Source organism: Macaca fascicularis, chromosome 12, assembly GCF_037993035.2.
Source record: "Macaca fascicularis isolate 582-1 chromosome 12, T2T-MFA8v1.1".
Classification (NCBI taxonomy): Eukaryota; Metazoa; Chordata; class Mammalia; order Primates; family Cercopithecidae; genus Macaca; species Macaca fascicularis.
Genome location: NC_088386.1, coordinates 19,795,844 through 19,806,285, shown reverse-complemented (window position 1 = coordinate 19,806,285; position 10,442 = coordinate 19,795,844). Strand labels below are relative to the sequence as shown.

At 42.7% G+C, this 10,442-nt stretch overlaps 1 long non-coding RNA gene across 1 annotated transcript in view; it reads left to right on the top strand.

Moving 5' to 3' along the window:
- Positions 1 to 332: 332 nt before the first annotated feature.
- The window catches only part of LOC102121628 (uncharacterized), a 31,163-nt gene continuing 21,053 nt past the window's right edge, over positions 333 to 10,442 (top strand). Inside the window, exons 1-3 of the long non-coding RNA XR_001483843.4 lie at positions 333 to 492; positions 960 to 4,947; positions 6,050 to 6,139. This is a non-coding gene — a long non-coding RNA (uncharacterized lncRNA). The remainder of the gene's footprint in view (positions 493 to 959; positions 4,948 to 6,049; positions 6,140 to 10,442) is intronic.

Here is a 10,442-nt window from a genome sequence, read left to right as displayed (position 1 = left end):
GTCCTATCATGGTGTCTTACATAAATGCCTGGCCATGCTCCAAGCATAAATTGTTGTATGTATAGGAAGACAGACTTAATTAAATAGAAACAGGATTTGGAAGACCTAGACATGTAATCTGTAATTCAGCTCCTGGTCAAGATGGAAGCTGAGTATAAAAGGCACCTGAATTCCAGGTGACTCAACCTGGGGCCTCTCTCCAGGAAGGAGGGGAGGTAATAATAAGACCTAATAATACTCTATCTTCCCTGTGAATTCCTTAAGTTCCAAGTGCTATCCTGCCCAGACCCTCTCATGGGGATCCTTCTGTAACTCAAATTTTACAAAATGAGAGCCTTGCCACCCACCTCCCTTTCAGGTGCAGTTGCTTCCATCAGATGAGAACTTAAGTCAGAGATCTTCATCCTGGTGACAAACGGTCAGCTTCTCCAGCAGCTGTTCCAGTGTCTGAAGCTCATGCTCCTTGAACGCCTGGCTTGGTGTCTCTTCTCAGTAAGCACAGCCTTTCTTGAATTCACACCAGCTGAACTTAGAGAAAGTGCACTTAGGGCTACTAGCATTTGAATTCCCAACTTTTTTTTTTTTCCTCTTTGGCATTTTGTTTCTATTTTTTATGCTTCTTTTTTGTATTTTGTGTATCCTTGTGAGCCATCTGTCATCCTTTCTGGAACGAGATGGCATATAAATGCATACATACATGCATACATAAAATATATACTGATATTTGTGAAAGACTTATCAAACACATGCATCCCTCAAGGTCATTGGTATTCAAGCGAGTGAAGGGGAGGGAATGGGGAGAGAATGGTATTTTTCAAAACATATATGCCAGTAATCTTCTGGTCCCCTCTTTACCTTTATTTCAGGGACTCAGGTAATTTTTAGAGTCACTCTAGAGGGAAGATTCATATCTTGAAAAATTCTTCCAGGAGATTTGGACATATCTTTCTGCCTTCCAGCCCCCCACCCATGGCTCATAGCCACGTCTCCGGGATTCCTCAGCTCTATTCCTGGATTTGGTCAGAAAGCAGCCTGCTCTGCTGGATTAGCTCATCTCTCCATGGAAATGCCACCCTGGAGTTACGAGGTAGTGTTATGTCCTTGGCTTTTAGAGAGAGATAATATAAGAAACAGACAGTTGAAAGGCATTTCTGAATCTTTTGCAAAGCCTGAGATGAGGCCATTGTCCACTATGTGATCAAATGTCACCCAAATAAAGATTTCTCTTCACAATCCCTTATAATATTCCGTGCTAGAGAAAAGTTCAATTCTCCAGGGAAACCTGAATTCTTTCTTTTTATAGATGAGCAGAATTGCAGTGCCCATCATGCTGTCATTTATTTTTTTCATTATCTTCCAGGGTATTCTGTTCAATCCAGCAAATACTGAATGCTAGCTACCATGTAATATACTGGATTATAGAGATCAATAGGGCCAGTTCTGGGCTCTGAGACACGGTCTAGGGGACACAAATACATTATAGCTATGCTTTCCTCAGATGCCTTTTGTAATGCCATCTCTTTGTTCCCAGTAGTTTCTGAAAAGCTTTGTTCTCTAAATTTTTATGTGCCGTGTTGTGTTTATGTAGTTTTCCCCAGTGGAAGACAGACTTTTGGAGGAGTTTTTTGTTTTATTTGTTTTTGGCTAGTTGCTGTCCTATATTTCCTACTGCCCTACATCCCCCTTTCAGAGCACGGCCTCTTTCTAAGGCTTTCTGGTGCAATGCAACCCTCCTCGATGGCCACAGCTGATTGGCTGGAGTGAACCCATGACCTGAACTGGGCCAGTCAGATTTTTCATACTGGGAATTTGGAGTCGGAGCCCTGAGAAACAAGTCAGGTGGTCTCAGGGGCTGAAGCTACCCCTGTGGGGTGACTGTAATGGAACTCCTGGTAGCAAGAAAAAGTGAGATGAGACTGATGATCTTCAGAAGGAGAAGTTTGGACTAAACACCCAGAGGAAAGTTGAAATGAGAGACCACATGGAATGAAGGAGAACGTGAGTATGAGCAAGCGAGGGTGAGAAAAACACACGGAAGCACATGAAAGTTCTTTTCGGCTTATTTCTATTTTCTCTGTGACATAAAAGGCAAGGTCTTTGGTGGAGAGTAGGAATGGAAAGGGGGTGGGCAATTTGAGAAGAGAGAGGGCGTGAATTACTCATCATGGAGTAGGGGTGTGAATTGACTGAGGGAATGTGGTTGGAGGGACAAACAGCACTACAGGCCCGCTGGAGGTTTTTGTCATGAGTTTACATGGAGACAAGTCGTCCCAGCTGCATGCTTTTCCTCTGGACACTTTCAGCTGTGTGGGTGTGGCACAGGCAGAAAGTCAGATTTAACCAGGGCTGGGTTTTCTGCCAGGTGAGTGTGACAGAGGAAGAGGAGAGCAAAGGAGTTGATGGGGTCTTCAAAGGACTGATGATAACGATGGGCCACAGAGCCTAATAAGAAAGGTTAGGGTACAAGCGGACAGTGTAATGATGGCAGTGTTAAACATCCTAGTGTGGGCTAAGAATCACTGGTATTCCAGTACAGGGGGAGTACGCTGGGGAGATAAAAGATGATGTTTAGAGATTAGGATATGGGAAACACAGACTGTGAAGGAGGGCAATAAGTGGCCATGCCATAGAATAAGGTGGGGAGAGCAGAGGTAGGGTGGATGAAATAATTGGAGATGAGAAGATCAAGAAACTGAGAGAGAAAGACCCTCGAGGTGTCATCTGCGTAAATACTGAAATCATCGAGTGTTAGTGCAAGAGTGATCTTAGAGGGAGAGAGAGGTTTGAAATGGAGCGGAGTCACTTGTAGACCTTTAAGTATCTCCTACAAAAAGGAGCAACAGAGGGATTGAACAGTGCGTGAGCTTCACAGAAGCTGTGTGTGGGGGTGGTTGATGGGAAAGATAGGAAGAACCAAACGGTGTTTTCTATTTTTACACACTCACTCAATACTCAACACAGAATATTTCACCTCTAGGCACCAAAATGTGCAGAAGTTTCTCCCAACCCCAAATCAATTCTTCAGCAGATACCAGCTGGGCATCCTCCAATTTGGTCCAATTCTGACACTACCTACCTGGAGACAGCATCAGATCCCACAGATTGAGGGCTCCATCCCACAAGACCGCCCTCTACTCCAGATGCCAGTTGTAAGTCCTGAGTTGAGACCTGCGCTGCTGACCAACAGGCTATAAATTGGGCATTCCCAAGACCACCTTAGGGGTTGATTTGCTATGGCAGATCACAGAACTCAGGGAAACTCTTTACTTATGTTTACCCATTTAGTATAAAGGATATTACAAAGGATATAGATTAATGGCCAGATGAAGAGGTATATAGGGCAAGGTATGGGGGGAGGGGCAGAGCTACTGTGCCCTCTCCCAGAACCTTCACACTTTAAGCGACCTACAAGCTCTCTAAATCCTATTTCTTTTGGGTTTTTATGGAGGCTTCATTACACATGCATGATTGACTAAACCATTAGTCACTGGTGATCAATTTGACCTTTAGCCTGTCTCCGAGCCACCTGCAGGGTTGGGGTTGAAAGTTTCAAACTTCTTATCACTTGGTTGGCTTCCTGGACAGCTAGCCCCACCCTGAGGCTACCCAGGAGCCTCCAGCCACCAGTCATCTCATTAACATACAAAAAGACACATCACTTTGGAGACTCCAAGAGTCTTAGGAGCTGTGTTTCAAGAAATGGAGGTGAAGACCAAATATGCATTTCTTATTATAAATATTATTATAGCAGTTTATAGGGGAGGAATGGAGTTCTGAAAGTAGCAATGAGAAGTGGGACACCCTCCCACTCACAAGCTCAGTGGTACCAGAGGAGTGAGATAAAACAAATCTTGAGTGGGCTGTGTGGGGGTGTTGGGTGGGTAGAAAGGTCCTCGGGGAAAAGCCTGACTTCAGCAGAGCAAGAAATAGAAGGAAACACTCAGAGAAGAGGATAAGGCTCTCCTCCTTCCTACTGGAAATGAACATTCAAAGAAGAGGTTAAAAACAGATGGTATTTTGCTGATGATAGGCCATGAGTGTCAGAAGTCACAGTGAAATTGTTCGAAGGGGTAGGAAGTTGGGTTCTATTATGAGATGTTCAGAGCTTTCTGAGGGCAAGAGTCCAGGTGGAGAGGAAAGACCTGCAGTTGTGGACATCTTGTAATGATCTAGCGAAACAGAAATGTAGGGCCAGGTGGTAGTGAGACTGATGGCTTTCTACCGGGAGGTGAGTGATCTACTATGTCAAAATAAGTAATTCAAAATCTCAGCTGTTGGAATCTTAAAATATTCTGAGCCTCAAGAGAATGTGATTATGAGACCTGAGTCGGGTAAATGGGAAGCTATAACCTTTGTTTCTCTGATTATAGATTAGCTCTTTTCCTTACCTACATTGGGTTGTAAAATGTTGTAAATGACTAAAGGGCCCCAGGGAAGACTTATTTTCTAACTGTTGATTGTCATTATAGATTAACTTCTCTCTTACCTTTCTCCCGTAAGGACTTCATTATTTCATTGCCTAAGATAGAATGTTAAGTACCCTCTTTTAAATTGGAAAGAAAATGAAAATAAGCTGCATGGAGAGGACAACAAACTGTAACTAAGTTGTAACTCATAAACCAGTCTTGTATAGAAAATGTTATAATCCTACTAAATTTCTTTGTTTTCTGCCGATATAAGCAAGACCTTTGAACTCTGGAGCACTGATCCCATTACTCTGGAGTCTGTTTTTAGGATGGATATTATCAGATTCTCGTGTGAATAAGCTCTTTAAAGCTGAATTCTGATCCTTTTGATTATTTCAGGTTCACAATTGTAGGTTCTATTACCAAAATGCCAGGGGTCTGATCTAGGTTTCATTGCTTGCTGTACAGAAAGCCAGTCACTGAGACAAGTATTGCCAGGGAAGAAGGCTTTATTTGGGTGCTACAAGTGAGGCGCTGGGAGGTAAGTCCTAACTTTGTCCCTCCAACCAACTAAAATTGGTGATTTATATAGCAGGGAAAGAATGTAGCTGCCTGTGGTGGGTAGGGTGGTGGGGATTGTGAAAAGGAAAGAATTAGGAAGGGGTAAGGAAGCAATCAAATGGAATGAAGGGTCTGGCATCTCATTTTCTGGATGAGTGATTTGGTAAATTTCAGTTCTTTGATACTAGCAGGAGGTCTGAGGGTTGGTTTCCTGAGGAAGGAACTCAGATAAGACAAATATTAAGTTTTAAGCTTTAAGACTGAGAGAGTCCATTTCTAAGTTTAATAAAAAAGACCATAAACATCAGTTCTATGGGATAATTGGGCTGGTTTCAGTTCCTTCTTGCAAGTAGGTTCTTAGACAGATGGTAGCAATGAGGTGTGAAGTATGGGGAAAGGTTGCTCTGCAGTGCTTTGAATGGGGAGGCATGGCTGGTGGTAGGGACATGGTACATGGGAGCAGGCACACGGCTCAATCAATCACAGACTCTAGCTCTGGTTAGAGTTGGTCTCTAACCCTGGGAACCAATAGTCCAGGCTTTTAGTTATCACTTTCAACATCTCTAGTATAGACCCACAATCACTTAACCGTCATTCTTAAATCCCCAAACTCTGAAAACCAACTTTTTCTATTACACATTTAGTAGCAAAACCTGACCTGAACTCAACTAACAGGAGTGTCTACATAAACATTAATTATCCTAAAAGTGTGAATATGTATATATTTTACCATAAAATGTTTAATGGATTTGACTGTGGGGGCTGTTCTATACTCCATGGGGAGTATATCTTGTATACTACCCTATATTTTGTTTTAAAAATCTGAAAAGTGCTTAAACTCATCTCATTCCAAAGGTCATGGATAAGGGTTTTGGATTTATGCACCCAAACAAGGGTGTAAAAGCATTTTCCAAGCCTTCTCAAAGTGGAGATAGCTTCATGGGTCTTGCACCATCACCTGTGGACCCCCTGAAGAGGACATCGAGGCCCCATGGGCTGGTTTGCCCAGGATCCAGATGTCCTGTGGGCTTCACCTGCTTGTTATTCACCCTCCTGTTTCTGTTCTCCCTTCTCTTTTATAGGTCAAAACAGTGTGGGAAGAGAAAGAAAAAAAATAATGTTATTAAAGAAGCTACTGTCAACCTAAAAGAAGAAACTGAGGCAAAATTAATGTAAGTAAAGAGTTTATTTGGGCCAAGATGAGGACAGCTGCTCAGAAGATTCAGGCCCAAGTGACCTTGGATAGGAGCTCCGTTTGGCCTTTGCTACGAGCAGATTTTTAAAGGCAAAAGCAAGGGGATACGTAGAGGGGTGATACAAAGTTGCTTGTCAGGAATTCTCTTTGGTTTACAGAAATGTCATTCATTAGTTATTGGCTATACATTGTTGAAGTATAGATTATGACCTAAGGATATCTAACATGTAGTGTCATTGAGTTAATTTTGAGCTACTTGTGAAAATAAGCCTAGAGTCCACATAGCAAGCATATTCAAGAGGTATGCTTAGCTCAGGAGGGGAAGTGGTATGTGACTGTGGTCTCATTCTCCTGCCTCGCTGGGCCTAATAATTTAAAGGAGGTTCACATTCCTCAGAGAGAAAGTTTCTTTTCTTTCTCGCTATAAGCCTCTGTCTTTCTTCTCTCTTTACTGCTAAATGGTTTGGCATAAAATCATCTGCTCTGGTAGAAACTTAAGGGCTTTTTACTCAGCTGTTGAAATTCATACCCACTGGAGATTCTAGAGCCGTCAGTAGCCATGGTTCCTGCCACTGGAGGAAATTGTCTTTAGAGAGTGAAGGTGAAGCCGACATTTATAAATAGCCACGGTGAGAGGCAGGCCTAGAAAGCAGCCCCGGCTCTGTTCCAGTTCCTGTGTTCATTTCAGAGACCAGTTTCCCTTTCCTATGGTTTGCTTACCTGAGCCCATAAATCTCCATCTCCTGCTTAAGCGGGTTTGAGTGTCTTGTCCATACATGAAGTGTCAGGGTATCCTAAGCAGACAGTGGAAAGTGATGGGGTCCAACATCTGGGATGTTGGGCATCTTAGTACTGGGGGAGTGTGTCAGTCTATAGCAAAATCTTCACTTCTGGGCTAGGCTTCAGGATGGAACTCAAGTCTTTTGGAGGGAGGAGGAGCAACTTATAGTCCTAGAGGAACTGGGGTCACAAATGAGTTCCAAGTCAAGGACTCAAGACTATGAGTCAAATATAGATGCCTGAGTGCTGTCCTCAGCAATCAGTCAAAGGTGCTAGACCCAGATGCCCAGATGGAACCCAAAAGTCGGCATCACTTACAGGTCATCTTTGATGCATAGAAATAAAAAAAGTCATCTAAGGGGCAGAATTTGGGTTGAAGCCCAATAATAAAAACCAAGCAGCTTGTTCTAAGTAGCAGTTGTCATTTGGAAGAGGCTAGGCGGAAAGGGTGAGCATGGTAACATTTATAGACAGAAAGAAGGATAAGCAGATGAGGGAGGAGAACTTCAAAGAAAAATGAAGGAAGTAGAATCTGAAAAAAAGTCCTGGACTGAAAAGACCATGGTGTAGCTGCCTTCTGTAGGTTATCCGTGGTCTAGATTGTGGATATAGACAAAGCTGCTAAAGGTGACAGTTCACTGGAGATGGCAGAAGCACCATGAGCAGAACTGGGACACAGGCTCAGGGCCAGAAGAGACTAGAGGATGACAAATTTGGGGGGTCAGGAGGGGAAATGGGATGTGACTGTGGCCTCATTGATAGACTTTTCCATTCATGGCCCCCAAGGGACCATGTCTGTCAATATTCACACTCTTGTGCAGTGTCTCCCATAATGGACTGTGGGCTTGGCAAGGTAACTTGCTTTGGCCAATGATATAAGCAAACTAATTAGGGATAAATTAGAGGCCTGATAGGCATTTGCATATTGGACCTATGCTCTTTGAATTCTGAGATTGCCAGAGGATGCCTTGACTGGCTGTCATCATCTTACTACAAGCCTGTGGATGAAGCCAGTACAGGAGGTAATGGAAGGAATTGCAGAGCTGTGAAGCTGTGACTATAATGCAGCATGCCTGGTCCGCTTCCTACCTCTAGTCTTCTTGTTATATGAACTGATAACTTTTAGTTTAAACCTCTCAGTAAATTCACTTTCTTGCAACTGAAAGTGTCCTAATGATACAGTGTATTAGTCCATTTTCATACTGCTATAAAGAACTTCCTGAGCCTGAGTAATTTATAAAGGAAAGAAGTTTAATCAACTCACAGCTTAGCATGGCTGGGGAGGCCTCAGGAAACTTACAATTATGGTGGAAAGCAAAGAGGAAACAAGGGACCTTCTTCACAGGCAGCAAGAAGGAGAAGTGCTGAGCGAAGTGGGAAAGAGCCCCTTATAAAACCATCAGATCTTGTGAGAACTCACTCACTATCATGAGAACAGCATGAGGGAAACTGCCCCCATGAGTCAATTACCTCCACCTGGTCTCTCCCTTGGCATGTGGGGATTATGGGATTATGGGGATTACAATTCAAGATGAGATTTGGGTGGGAACACAAAGCCTAACCACATCACACAGCCTTTTGTTTTTAATTTATTGAGCCAAATTCACATAATGATGTGGTTTGTTTTGAAGCTGGGAATTCTATAAGTAAAAATATTTGTAAGGCGCTTAACAGCTTCAATGGGGAAACTCTATCCTTGTGTCCATGCCTTCTACTTACCTGATCCCCTAAGTGCCAGTTTCTGAAATGCTGTCCATTGGGATGCAGCAAGGAGTCCAGCTGATAATTTTAGAGCATCACAGCCATGAAGAATTACTGAGTTATGCACACTCATCTGGAACTAAGGCTTTTGGGTTCCAGTTGTCAGCTTGTGATCTATTTATCTTTGCTCCCAGGGGGCCTTATAAAGGATACCAGATACAGATACTTCTCATGTCCCTTCTAGCTCAATGAGTAATAGACTTGATGGTTTTTCCCTCTGATATCTGAAACTTTATAAAGACAACAAAAAACACACAGATCAATACATTGAATAACTATATCTTCCAAACTTCATAGTCTGTTTCTCTTGACATTATAAACGTATAAATTAGCATTATGCAAAGAAAAGAAGCATAGTTTGTAACACCTTTTCTATCTGATATGTGCTGCTGCCTAGAAGACTCCTTAACATGCTCCCTTTATTACATCTCCTACCATATTCTCCACTTGAGTATCCAACAATTGGAATGCAGTGTTATAGAAATGTGTAGTTATATATCTGTAATTATTTTCAGCTTCAACTGTTTCTATAATAAGCCAATGTACTTAGGTCACTAAGCTCTAAATAGGCCAGAGGGTATGGAAGACTTATATCTGTCCCCATCACTGGAAGAAAGCTCAAAGCTTGTCCTTATTGCTTACTCTGTGAAGTCTTCCCAAAGGGAGGGCAGCAGGGCTGTGTTATTTGGGGACAGCTGAGACCTGCGAATGCACAAGAGCGGAAATGATCAATGGAGCATCCCCGTTGTCCATCATGGGGAAAACCCAGAGAGGGAAAATAGGGCACATTTTCCCTCACTGCCCTTAATGCAATACAAATCTCATCATTGCATCTCTCTTTTTAGCCTGTGCTGGAGCAAATAGTTTTAGAACATGCACAATTTGAAGCAACCCCATTAAGTCAGGATGGCAAATGCTGTAATTTATCCATGCTCTCTCCTTGGAGAAGTTGAACAAATATTGCAGATGAGCTTCTTAGGTAAAGACTGTAGCAGAGCCTTATTAACTAGGTTTAGAACAGTAGGTTGAAGCCCTTTCTCAGACAAGAACCACAGACTGTTTCCACTTGATGTGATAGATCTGTTAGGGATGCTTGGGTCTGCACTAAGATCACAGCTCTTAGGCAGGGTAGTTCTTGGGACACTTAGACCACAACTCTGCTCTTCTAGGAATAAGGCAATTCAAGTGTTAAATGGGCTCCACATTTTAATCTTAAGCACTTGAACTTACTCTATTTCTGTCCCCTTCTCTGCAATCTTAGGCTCAGCTGTCTGTGGCGGCAGGACTTCTTCCACAGCCAACAGGCATACAGCTGGTCACTACAGCCCTATGTGCTACTGAAGGCTGACAGGAATGAGAAATGCTAGTACTTTCCTTTGCACAAGGGTGGGAGATGGTGCAAGGGCATTTCTATCTAATTCAAGTGAGCATATATTGAGTTCTCCCCACTGGCTAGGCCATTAGAGACATACAAATGAATAAAGCATGGCCCCTGCCTCAAAAGCTTTCATTGTCTACAGTAAGGGTTGGCAAACTATACCTATGGGGTGAAGATGGCTGCCTGTTGTAAATAAAGTTTTATTTAAACACAACCATGCACACGCATTTACATATTGTCTATGGCTGCTTTTGGTCTACAATGGCAGAGTAGGTCTAACAAGATCATATGGGACCAAAAGCCTAAAATATCTACTAACTGACCCTTCACAGAAAACGTTTTCTCACCTCTGCACAACTTA